This window comes from Lactuca sativa, chromosome 2 (assembly GCF_002870075.4).
Source record: "Lactuca sativa cultivar Salinas chromosome 2, Lsat_Salinas_v11, whole genome shotgun sequence".
Classification (NCBI taxonomy): Eukaryota; Viridiplantae; Streptophyta; class Magnoliopsida; order Asterales; family Asteraceae; genus Lactuca; species Lactuca sativa.
In genome coordinates this window covers 143,325,746-143,338,757 of record NC_056624.2, presented here as the reverse complement: position 1 = coordinate 143,338,757, position 13,012 = coordinate 143,325,746, and positions in this window count along the sequence as shown.

The window sequence follows — 13,012 nt, the reverse complement described above, 5'->3', positions numbered from 1 at the left end:
TGTGTTTTTGATGCTTTTAAGTCTCTTGCACTTGTGGTATAGGTTCTAGACTTTTATTCCAAGCATATGAAGGCATTAGGCACACTTTGGTGCCCCTTTTAGGAGTTTACAGCCCAAGAACCATGTCTTGGCCGTAAACTCACTTTGGTAAGTGATTTTGATGTGGTTCAAGCCCTTGATTAAATGGGAACAAGTCTAGGTAATTGCCTAAGGCTTTAAGAGCCTTAAAAGTACCATTTTGATTTTGAAATTGGAGTTTACGGCCTATGATATTCTTGGGCCGTAAACTCCCAAACTTGGGTGGATTTTAGTTGTTTTCTTGTCCTTAATACACCTACAATTGAGTCTAAGGCAGTTGTATAACACAAGGGTCGGTTTTGGCTTCGTTTCGGGAGTTTACCGCCCAAGAACACCTTGGGGAGTAAACTCCTAGATCTAATGATTTAGCCAACTAAATCATGTTATAAGCACATAATAAGCATTCTAACACTACTAGAAAGAGTTACTCACATTTTGGTATAAAAACCCGAAGATCCGTGAGAGAGAAAATGGCTTTTCTCTAGTTGGAAATGTGAATAATGAATGAATTTGGTTCAGAAATCTATTTATAGTCCTGAAATATTTTTGGCAGAAAATATTTTTATTCCTGAATAGATCTCTAATATAATAGAGTGTTGGAATAACATTGTTGCACAAAACCCTAGTGCACCCACTCTCCTGATATTTCCTGAAGTGTAAACCCTGAATTACTTTAACTTACGCAAAAAGTATGAAAGTTAACTGTGACTGCTATAACTTCTATTGAAGTGATATAGTTTGTACAGAATGGAAATTTCGGGTTGTCACACAAGTAGCCACAATGAGATCTTCGCCTAACAGCTTCCAATGCAAAGACCGACTATACATCCCTAAAAACAAGAATCTAGTAGCAAATAACCCTGCAGTCGCATTATGACCAATCCCTTATAGCTCACAACCATGAAAAAGATCTGCAATCTCGAATACCGAAAAAAATCCAATAGAATTACACTGCAACTTCCTTAGACCCATTGCGTTAATACCATCAAAATCAATCTGGTTGTTGGTCCTTTAGTCATATCACCCAGTTCTCCCCCACTTAGGGCTCGCTCTATCACTGGCCAATGTCTCCCACATTGGAGCCTGAAACCGACTCATCCCTATATCCTCTAAAAACAACTCTCAGTATGCAAAAATGGCATATGAAAATAGCTCAAAATATAATAACTAGACCATCATAAAGAAACTTCGAACCTTAGGTGGAGACTTAAATATTCTGAACATAACATCTCACACATAATAATTACATAAGCATAACCGATAAAAGCATGAAAGGATACATGTCCGTGCGGTCTTGAGGTCTTGACTCCGCCTCCTGAAAAACCGTGAGTGATGGGGTCAAAGTCACCCTAACCACTACACGTGTGTAATTGGCAAGCATGGCCCTTCTATCCACACTTTCTGCATTTAAACTTGGAACACATAAGCTCATGGGTCATCCATCCTCAACATGCATGTTATGGTCCCTCTCGCCTCTAGTACTTGGCACATCAGCATCAAGCTTCTTAGATGTAGTTAGAAGAGTCGGGTCATGAGTCCACTTCCTCTTTCCCAACTGCGTCTCCAATCCATGCTCCTGCTCCTGAGTCACCTCCTCAATCCTACCAACTGTCTGAACGGCTGGAATCTGCTCCTCGAACTTGGCGACCATCCTGTTAGTGATATGTAAAATAATGCCATGCAATTCTTTTATCAAGATCGGTGAGACCTCAGTGGAAATCTAGTTATGGTTTCGATCCCTCTGAAGGCAGGATGCAAACTCTACCTTTGATTCTTCATGGCAGAAACTCGTCTGTTGAGCATTCTCCATTTTAGCAATCCGCCGCCGACTAGAAATATGGTCCTTCTTCCCAAAGAACTTTGGGGCTCCGCAAGCCTTAAACTCCCAAAAATAAAGAGTCTATTCATCGATCTGACCAATCACAATCTCTGCATGAAAAGCCCTAAGTCGATCATTTAATAACCCATGATCCCTCCTTGATGGTACCAAACATCACAGGAGTCACTTCCAAAATACCGCGAGCGATCTTATACGTAACAAACTCGCATATCCTCTCATCATCGAATTGGCACCAGAGCCTGAGCCTAAATTAAAACCAGAAGCTCATCCATTAATGCTCATCACCATACTGAAAGGCAACCAAACAAATGATCAAAACATACCCGAAGAATTCCGTATTCAACAAGCTTCTTAGAATCCTCGTGATCTCCATTGATTCGAGTATGGATCTTGTGCTTTTAGTTGTACGGACCCATACTACATTCCATACCTATCTATACTTTCCTCAAGAATCATCCCAAATCCTTTAAGTCACCTCCTCAAACTGATACTCCCAATACCCATTAAACAACATGTCACTCGCAATAAGGAACCTCATAGCCTCTCCTAGGGTTCCCACGTCACCCTTGCCATCAGCAATTAAAAGACTCCTACTAATGTCAGCTAACTACTTCATGAATACAAATACATGCAACAAAACTTAAATAATCTTTCGACTAAAAGACCCAACCCTACAACGGTTAGAATCAGACGAGAGTTGCGCAATAGGGACGAATCAATCATTTTAAAATTATTTAACCTTTGCTGCATGTAACTTAACTTATTCATTTAATATTTAAATCACATCAATATGATCCCCGCCAAGCACAAAGCAAGTAGCATTCGAGCAGTAACACTATATAGGCCACAAATCATCAAAAGGCATTCCCCAACTCACTTGCTTTTGCGACCCTAGGAACTTCTACAAACCCTACCGGTTGCCATATGCATGCAAATTATAAACAATACGGGATCAAATAGACTGTCAAATAAATGATTCTAGCCTAATCCCACAATCAGATAAGGAATAGGAAATAAGGTTAAATAAGTCATTCTAGGGATATATGATCCTAATCGTACACAATTTTTAAGCATACACTTAGCAATTAATTTCACCACTATAGATTCCAAATAATACATACCATCCAATTCCTTCTAGGCTACAAGGCATCACGAATTAGGCTATTCTATCATGTAATTCCTGAAGATATCCTTAGCCTTATCCTAGCATGCAAACATTCCAAAACGTATAACATATTAACATGTATGGGTATCCTGGGAATCACTTACTTGAGCTTGGTTGATTGCATGAATCACACCCTTTTCTTTTGTAAAAAAACTTTGAAAATTTATTTTCATTCAAAAAGATTATCAATTCCACAGTATGAGTCCAGACACACCCGAGAGTGTGCCCGAATCCCTCAAACCAAGGCTCTGATACCAACTTATAACGTCTAAAAAATACCAACAAAAATTTTCATTTTTAAACCAACAAATTCATACAACCATTTGTTCAAAACCAATCAGAGTAAAATGTATATTTCAATAATCAGAGTAATATAATAACAATCAGTGTGGAAAAGCCATAAGGGGATGATTTGCAGTCAAGTTAGGCCTTTCCTTTTGGAACTGGAACTACCTGAAAATGTTTAAACCACAAAACCGTATGCACAAAGCATAGTGAGTTCCCCAAAATACTACATATCATACATACATTGCCATTGGCTACCCCCATGGTCTTACATACAAGTATCATTGGCTACCCCTATGGTCTTTCCTTGCACTACCACATGCTACCCATATGGTCTCATGTACAAGTACCATGGGCTACCCCTATGGTCTTTCCTTGCATTGCCATGGCTACCCCATGGTTTTTCATACGAATGTCACAGGCTACCCCTGGGTCTTCCATGCAAGTATCACAAAGACAACTAGCATCTTACACAGTATATGGTGAAGACTCACCTTGCTGACACAATCAACAGATAACTGCTCTCACAGCCAACAAATGGGTGTTAAACAACTCTTAATAAACCACACAAGGTAATATCTAAGTCCACCTTCTAAAAATATAGATTTGACCAAACGGTCAACGTGCAAGTTAAAGTCTAGGCAACCTCACCAAGTCACCATGTTGTGGACTCCGATTAGCCATGTCGTCGCATAATAACGACAAAATAGTTAGGGCATCCCCAGTCGTCACGACGTGGCAGCCTAAAGGCCACGTCGTAGGAATTGGGTCTGAACAGCTGTTAACGTAGCCCTCAATAAAAAACGTTAAAGAAGAAAAGTCAAACTAGCGCAAAGCTTGGCCTAGTTAGAGTCTGGTCACACCTAGTCTGACGCCAAGGTCGGGCCTCTGCCTGCATGGAGTCACTGGTATGGAGGTTAAGGGGTAGAACTGCGCCTTACCCCCTTCTCCATAGGAGAAATATCCCGGAAACGTGGAGCCAATCAGAGAGCTCCACTTGCATATCTCACGACAGCCACTATCATCATCATATCGAAGATTCCCCTCTAGCCAAAGGGGGAACGAGATAGAATGATGTGATGGAGGATACTTCAATAAGGATCCGCCACATCACGTATCACGAGGGAAGGCTCAAAAGAATCAGTTAGGAGGCATGTGCCTCCCGATCAGGTATTAAAGAACCCTTCTTCCCCATGGAGAAGGGACTGGACTCTTTTTCTCTTAGACATTCTCTATCTTCTCTCAGAATCAATTCTAAATTGATCGTCGGACCTTCGTTCTGGGAGCCACTCCTGAACGTTGTCTAACGATCATATCTTCTCTTTGTACTATGATATCAGGAGAAGGAACCAACTCAACGCCCACCCATGATCTCAATCCTATGATCGATGATATATCACAACATTTGGCTCCATCCGGACGTATCTCCATAACGATACATCCATGAAGCAAAACCAAAGAGAAAAGATGGCAGGCGAAATTTCGGCGACGTCGACGGCATCGGAGAAAAGCCTGGTACATTCAATGCAGCAGTTAGATGGAGGGCAAGCTTCCATCCAAGAAGAACACACTTCAAATCGCATGCCAGTCTCACATACACCATCCAGCTATGCAACTGAAACAACGGCAACCTACAAAGCCAGTCTATGGCGTCCAACAGTTATCCCATCTCAGCAAGTAGCAATCGTAACCACAGCTCCACAGATTGTCGCAACACAACAAACAGAGATATGTTCCTCAACAACAATTGTTTCCACACATTTCAGGCACCGAAACCTAGATTCCTCACTATACTCAACTGCAACCACAATATTCATCGATGATCTACCCACACGCCGCCATGCCAAGCATGCCCCACGTGTCGATGTTCCTACAACAACCACCAGTGTTGAACCCGTTCGTACAACAGGCTCAAGGTCCAATCCCAGAAGTGTCTTAGCTATAATTCACAAGCGTGAAAACCTCGATCAACAAGGGATCCAGCTCGTACGGACCTAGCATCCATTTGTCAGTAGCACCGAAATTCACCCCTTTCATGGTGACTGCTCAACCATTCAACATGTTCGCACAACAGTACAGGGGAGAAACCCATACATAGTTCACCCAACAAGGCAATACTCATTTTAGCAATTTGGGTCACAGCCAAAATTGCTACAATAACAACCGTACATCTCACAGGAAGCCATGTACAACCAGATGCACGCGAACCCCTATCAGGTGCAACAACATATGACGTATGGTGGTATGTCATAGTCGTACATGGACAACCCCATGCGAAGTGCAAGCTCTGATTTCAGCCACAAACTATTACAATACGAGATCCCACACACTACGATGATACCGAACATGCCGAAATATGATGACACTTCTGACCCAGATGACCACATCGACAACTATGAGTGGATGATGACATCTCTTAAGATGCATCGTCGCTCCACCTACACCTATTTTCCTTGCACCCTAACAGGAAACGCAGGAAAATGGTTCAAGTCTCTAAGACCAGGTAGTATTTAGAAATTTGAGCAACTAAAGTACCTTCTCCTCAATAACTTCATGCAGTCGAGGAAAGGAAAAGGGGACACCAAATCTGTGATGGTGTGTAATCAAATAGAATGAGAGTCGATTCGTTACTATTACAATCAATTCACGTTAGCTACCTTGAACGTCCCAGGACATGAAGACTTCCTAGTGATGGGCGCCTTCACTCAAGGTCTACTTCCGAGGGCCCTATCTAAGAAGATGCAAGGGATAGTCCCCAGATCCATGGATGAGCTCAAGTTCCGAGTGGAAAAATACCTCAACAAAATTGAAGGAGAAGAGCGAAAGGAGGCTAATCTCAAAGTCGTAGCCAACGCATACATCAAACAGGAGGAGGCGGTGTCCTGGCCAAGTTCAACTTAGAAGGAGAGGCAAGAGGGTAACAAACGAAACACAATCACTAGTCTAGACACATTTCAAGGAGATACGGGTCGTTCAATAAAGATGACAACAGGCGGTCATGCAGATGTCCATGCAATCAACAAAACTCCATCAAAGGAGAGAAAGGACAAGGCCAAGTTCTACCACAAGAGCAAAACTCATGATAGATGAGAAGCAGCTGGTTGGAAACATAGTTGACATCGCAAAAGAGCTCGGAACAAAATTTGATGAAGACAAAGACCAACATAGAAATAAAAAAGACATGGGAAAGGACCATGATAAGTTGCCAGAGATACTAACCATCACTGGGCCTTGCCCATGCAGCAATTGTCAAAGCCAACAAGTCGGCACGACGATATAAAATCAAAACATGGTTAACATAGCCTTTTCATCGAGTGATCCCATACCAGAACAATGGGATCCGAACAACCCATTACACATCATAGGGATCATTAGTAAAAAATGTGTTAAGAATGTATACATTGATAATGGAAGCAGGGTCAATATAATCTATGAGCACTGCCTTTGGCGGTTGCCAATCGAGTGGAAAAAGTACCTCCAACAACCACAACAGGGCCCGCTAGTTGGGTTTACTAGTCATGGCATCTGGTCAGCAGGCACAACCATGCTCCCATTTACACTAGTCAGTCATAATGGGGCACAAAAGTACTCCAGTCCTGGGTCGTTGACTGTCCGCTAGAACATAATATCCTACTGGGCCGACCCGCACTCTTTCAACTACAAGCCATTATGTCCACCCTCCATGACATTCTCAAGTTCAGCACAAGAGATGGGTCGGCGACAATCATAACAACAAGGCCAGATAATCAATGCAGTAGCCAATAGGATAGAAAGCAGGAAATCAGATCGTGTCAAAGTGAAAGTTTTAAGAAAGTGGTGAATCGACATATGAGATCAGCGGCGATAGAAACGCTGACCAGCGAGTCAAGGAAAAGGCATACAGATGCATTCGGACGACTCGCAACATCCCATTCACGGAAAGAAGCAAACATTGATCCAAAGATAGTTCAGCCAAAACCCAGAGCAAAAATCACAAGACAGGGGAATGCCTACTCGCGCGTAAGAGCACCAGTCCAGCCCGCAATCAGTGGCTAAGCCGTGCTCTAGCGAATAATGATTCAAGACTCGAATCAACTCTTCACCAGTCTTGAAAATGAACAAAACCCCTTTGGAATGAAGAAGCCAGGCACTGGTAATAACACAGATAGCAACGGAGCATCAATCACTGTAGCACGCAAGCTCCACTATAGAGGGGAACCAAGCAGGGTCTCTGATGATAACAACAAAACCCTGAATAACTGTGCAAAACAGAAGATTAAATGGCATGCGCAAAAAAGGGCAAGCGACATTCTAACCAGTCAAGGGGAGACATTCCCCAAGGTCACAACACATATCGGGCCAAGGAAAAGGGGAAGTGCGAGCGTTAGCAAAGCATGGAAAATGAAATTAGGCTCCTTCACACCCATTCAAAAATCAGAGAGGCAGATGATGCCCATGTTAAAGAAAATCAATAGCCAAAATATCACACCGATTTCAAAAGCAAAACATTCAACAGGACCGGTCGCACCCTAGACACCTCAGATAGTTTGACAGATGGTGATGGGAGAAATTCACACCAAGACTCGGTTGTGGAAACAAAAAGGAAGCCCAAGTTAGCAAGAAACACTTGGAGGAAATGAGAAAAGGACACATGGATATGACGAGGAAGCCACGTCAGAGCGCCCGAATGAAAATAAAACAAAGGTTGAGAAAAAGGAGTATCGTCAAACTCCGCATAGGATAACCATACTCCAAGTGTCAGCGCGGAGACTAGGTCTGCGCCCTGTTACTTATAGATTTAGAGTCTAATTGTTAAGACCGTTTTCATACATGATTTAAAAAAATATATATATAAATTAACAGCTCTATTACACTATCACTAACATGTAGTTCAGGTAAGTAGGGTCGAATCCTCAGGGACACGTCCTAGAGTTTACACCTCTTTGCGTAAGGCATGAACTAATTCTTGATAAATGCATAAAACATAAAAAAGGGGGGTTTATTTCTGAAAATTAAACTAATAGAAATCGAAAATAACAAAAGAATAACTAAATTTAAAATGGTGAAAATTCAAATAAGAGAAAGCAATGATCTCTATTACAAAACTCATTTAATCAAAATATATGACTATGCGCTTGTTTAAACTGGTACTAAAGTTCGTTAACAAGCTCTAATGATCTCTATTACAAAAATCATTTAATCAAAATAAGTTCTTTGAATTAAATATAACTTTTTACTAAATTAACCAAACAAGCTCTTAATTAACAAAGAAAAGTTGCATTAGACACGATGTAATTTCCAGTAAAGTTCAACACCTCTCATAAGCTCGGAGGCGTTAAAACTTGTTTGATCATTTCATATTATAGTTAAACCTAAACTCAGAATTAATCTAATACTTGTCACTTTTTACCAATTAATCTAGATAATTACGGATCTAAACAATTAGATGAATAGAATGATTCACAAACAATTAAAGTCGCCAACAGAAATTGAAATCAAAATCAAACACTCAATTTAACACAGAATTGATCAAACTAAACAATAAATCATAGTCATACATAGTGCCTAATGATTAATCATATGAAAATGTTACGTCTTGCGAAACTGAAATCTGAGTTTTTAGCCTGACATGGCTAAAAACGGATTACAAATAGTAGGAAATAGAGTCTAAATGATAAATCTAACTAAACTACGAATAGAAATTGAATCGTCTCCTTTAGATCTGTGTTCTTCACTTGAAACCCTCTGAAAATTGCCTTATAATCTCCATGAATTGCCAATTAGGGTTACTGGAAGAGTATGAGGTTATATTTATATGTCAAGCTGTAAAATTGTCATACCTACAATCGCATGGGGGTGTACCTGCGATCGCATGTATCACCCAAAACATGTCACGGGTATTTTTAATGAAGTACATTGCCATTTTGATGCATTTTGACCGACTTACGATTGCAGGTTCCAAGGCTGCGTTCGCATCTATCATTTTTCTTAGGCTGATGATTTTTTGGCACGAAAAAAACCACGAAGCAAACCTGCGATTGCAAAGGCATACCTATCATCGTAGGGAGACAAGGTGCGACCGCATGTTCCAATTTTCAACTCTTTTGATCACCGTTCCTCCTTCCAAGCAGTTCTTGATCATTTCCCGGCATCCTTCCTCGGTCTAGACTCCAGTTAAGCTCCAAAGCATCCACTAACGCATCCCGAACTCGCACAATCATCCATGTTCTCCATATGGCCCTGAAAAGTCATAACAAATGTCAGAAGTACGAGCATTGTACAAAATAATCATGAAACACAAAATACATAAGAATAATCGGGAGTTAATTAGCTTTTTATAATGAATTACATAGAAAATTGTGCTCAAAGATGCATAAAAATGCATCTAACAAATCTCCCCAAGCTTAAACCTTACTTGCCCTCGAGCAAGGAAATGATAACTTTGGAAATGGAATAGAGGCTAAAGGCAATAAAGGAATAAACTAGGCACACTGACAACTTAAAAAAGAAAGCCAAAATAATAAGAACTACCAAAGCTAAACATAAAATATGCATGCAAAGATAAAGAAAATGAACAATGAACAAAAATAATATGCAAATGAGAAACAAACAACTAAAATGAAAACATACTTCTCTTTTTTTTATATTTTATTATTATTATTATACGATCTGTGACAACCCGATATTTCAACTCTTTGTAACGGCCAAAATGGGTCAAGTTTTGTAACCACTTCTGAGTAATAAAAGTTACTTTCATAATAAAATATATAAATAAGTTCTACTTAATTTCCTTCTATGATTAAATGTCTTTGAACCATGATCGTACGTGAAAAGAACGCCCAAATCCGACTTCATATAGCGAAGTTATGATTTTTCCAAGTTCGGCTTAGCAACAGACAGCTAAAAACTCGAATTGGAAATCGAGCGACTTTTGGCCGGAATGACCTAAACGAGAATCGAAGGTCTCGACAATGGTATTCCAGCGGTAAAAAGTCTGGCAAAAACCGACATCAGATAAAGAAGTTATGAATTTTCAAAGAAATTCCTTAAACACGATGGATTTTTATTAAATAATAAAAAAAAAATTGGAATTTGCCGACGGAGTCTAAACGAAAGTTGTAGAGCGTAGTCTCACCTACGCGAGGATATAAAGACCATCGAAAACGGAGTTCGTATGAAGAAGATATGAATTTTTGAAGTTTATTAAATAAATTAATTATTTATTTTAATCAAAATTCGGATGTTATCCGAAGGGGAGTCAGCATCCTCCTCCGAGGTACGCGCTGCGTACCCCTGTACGCCCCGCGTAACCGAGAGGATTGGCCTCTGATCGTCCACGTCGCGCTATCCGAAGAAACCGACCCATCCGACCCGTCCGAAGCCCCGACCCGTCCGACCCAACGTCCCATCCGACCCGCGTACCCAGCAACCCGTCCCATCCGACCGAGGCAGTCAAGGCTTCGGTCATGCATGACGTACGCATACGCGCTGCGTACGAGCGTACGCCCCGCGTACCGAGGCAGACTAGCCTTACTATAAATAGGATGCGAGGGTTTGCAAAGAAAGGGTTCATTTCTCTTCTCTCTCTCTCAACTTTGTTTTCCGTGTCCGTTCAAACCCAAAGCTCTGGTCTTTTTGGCTCAAGTCCCGAAGGTCGATTTTACTCCCGAGATTCCCGAGAATCCCGAGGAAAATCCGTTTCCCGAGACGAAACTCTGCCCGGTTTTCCATCTCGCTATCTCCAAAACTTTCAAGTGAGTTTCATACCCCTTAATCAACCTTTTTAATTATTCTAAATACTTTTATATGCTTTCAAGGGGGGGATTACAAGTAAAACACACGAGTATTATCATGTGTTACATAAAGAAACTCTTTTATATACCGTTATATATTCAAATCACATGCGATTTATAAACATTTAAAGGAACTTATATATATATATATAACAAATGTCACAATAGCATTTTACCTTTTAAAATTTAATGTTGTTGTAATGCATGTATAAACTAAATTGTTCTTAGATTTTTCTTGTCTATCCTAGACTCTACACCAAAAATCTATACTTTCATAAACAAGTGATTCCTTTTCTCAATATTTCTAAACAAACAAGACACACTTTTTGGAAACTATAATAGGTATAGTTTTACGAACAGATTTCTAACTCTTATGTACTAGAAACACATATTTCAAGAAGTTTACTTTTGTATACAAGAACAAACGTAACATTTTAACAAGTAGATCTGTTTTTATACCACGGATTTGTGAGACACTAACTTCATGTACGTTCGAGTACACATTTCAAGTCCTGTATTATATACCAGAATCCCTTGGAGGGGGAGCATGGTGTTTGTGTATAGATCTATACGGGCTTGACAACCCGCGCCCTGACTGTTAGCTGCAGTCCACCGTTTGGGGTGACAAACGTCATAACATTCCAACGCCTGAAGAACGTTGTGTATAGGCATTCAGAGTCAATAGTATTGTTATAAAACTCACAAGGGGTATTAAAAATGCATTGATTTACAAGGTTTTCAAACTCATTGGTTATTTTACATTTACATACATTTCAAACAAACATTGGTCTTGAGTGAAGACTACTTTTATACTAGTAGAAAATATAGGATTTTCTAAACACAAACAAACAAAGATAAAACATTTCATTTCATTTCAAACATTGTCACTTAAATACTTATGAAATTCACCAGCTTAAATGCTGATCTACTCTTTCAAAATTACTTGTATGTCCCAGGGATTCAGTAATTTCAGGTACTAATATACTTTTGAAGAAGAGATGATGCGGCGCCATTTTAATCTCATATTTTGACATCATATTGTAAATGGGTTTTGAACATGTAACTTTTGACAAATGTAAACTTTCAATTATATATATGATGGTTGTATTGCTTTCTTTACTATGTATTCATTTGTTACGTTACCACATGAAGTCATCCGCCCCCGAACGTTTCCGCCGTTCAGGTTTGGGGGTGTGACAGATTGGTATCAGAGCAATGTTTATAGTGAACTAAGTATATCGAACCACATAAGATATACAAACTATAAATGCTTAAGGGACTAATACTCTCTGACAAAACAAATTTTCTTTTTACACTTAAGCAGCATTTCGTTCAACTTAAATTGATAGTTCATCTAAGTACAATTACATGCATACCACAAATTATTTTCATGTTATATAACTATAAAAGTATTTAGACAAGTTGACACTACGATTGAGACTCGATATATGTAATCAGATTTTGGACAAATATAGCGTGATCAACTATATTTGCCCAAGATTGGACCAACGTATATCGAGGAATGACCGTAGTAAGCAACAAGTCAAAACTTACCAAACCATTACAAGAATCAAACACAAGAATTTAAATACTATAGGAGTATTTGCTATCTAAATTAGTTTAACTTACATGTTTTACATGTTCCGACTTTACTCAATTTTTATAACCCTATTTCTCGTACAGTCAAATGGCTGGATTTCACCACCCTGGCGACCCCTACTTTCCCAACCAAGGCAACGGAGGATGGATCGAAGATGATCCCGAAGAGGACGAGGAACCCATAGAAGTGGGTGATGACTCCGGTACCGACTCAGAGCCGGAAGTTATCGATCCACCACCCATTCAACCTCCCGTCTTCGTAAGGAACTTTCA